Below are 1,056 nucleotides of genomic sequence, written 5' to 3'. Positions count from 1 at the left end.
CTATATACCCAGTTTGCGGATACGCTGTGGTCAATGATGTAATTTTGCAGTTGTGATAACAGTCCGTCGAACGGAGTGAAGGCGAGCATCTGATAATTGTGAACCAATTTTATATTACAAAAAATAACCACCCCCCCACATTATATATATATATACACACACATATATATATATAAGAAGACCCAATTGCACCACATAAGTACAGTTTGGGGCGGGATTTCTTACCGGAAGGACTTTTTTCACCGTCTGTGTGGACTATCGTCAGTTTATTTGGGCTTTTCTGGCCCGTTTTGGGATCGGTATCAACACCTGTGGCAAAGCCAAGAGGGTTTATTGATTTAAATATAGCTGATGTATGATCTGTGTCCTATCAATAGTTCAGGGATTGAGACGTACGAACTGTACACGCATGTGTCAGTGAATGCTTTAACAAGCACATCTGTGTCGGTGTGTGTTTAAATGACACGTGGAGCTATACCCAGCTTCCATGCAATAGGCAGCTACGACGTTGGTGCCCATGTAAACCATAGACCCTAGAACCAGATGTATCTTAAGACCTGTGTAGTACCCGAGCTACAACTTGGCAATCGAGCCTGTGAGCTGTTGAGATCGTATTACAACAGGATTTCGGAAGTCGAATGTATACACCTGTATCATCCTTAAAATTGTGAACTCATTTACGCGCTGGACGAAGAACTGATACGTTGATCACTTTAAACTGGAAGAAAACTGAAGTATACGTATAGCATAGCAATGTCAGCCTGGCAAGGATCCCGATATATATACATACATACATATATACATACAAACATACTTACATACATACATACATACCTACATACCTCATATATATATATATATATATATATATATATATATATATATATATATATATAATAATATATAATATATATAATATATAATATAAATATAAATACAAATACAAATACAAACACACACACATATATATATATGTATATACATATATATATATAAATATATATATATATATTATATATGTAAAAAGTGGACCTACTCAGTTTAAGTGGGACCTCT

The sequence above is a fragment of the Sphaeroforma arctica genome, assembly GCF_001186125.1.
Source record: "Sphaeroforma arctica JP610 unplaced genomic scaffold supercont1.381, whole genome shotgun sequence".
Taxonomy (NCBI): Eukaryota; class Ichthyosporea; order Ichthyophonida; genus Sphaeroforma; species Sphaeroforma arctica.
The sequence above is the reverse complement of the archived record's forward strand: the minus strand, read 5'-3'. Positions refer to the sequence as shown.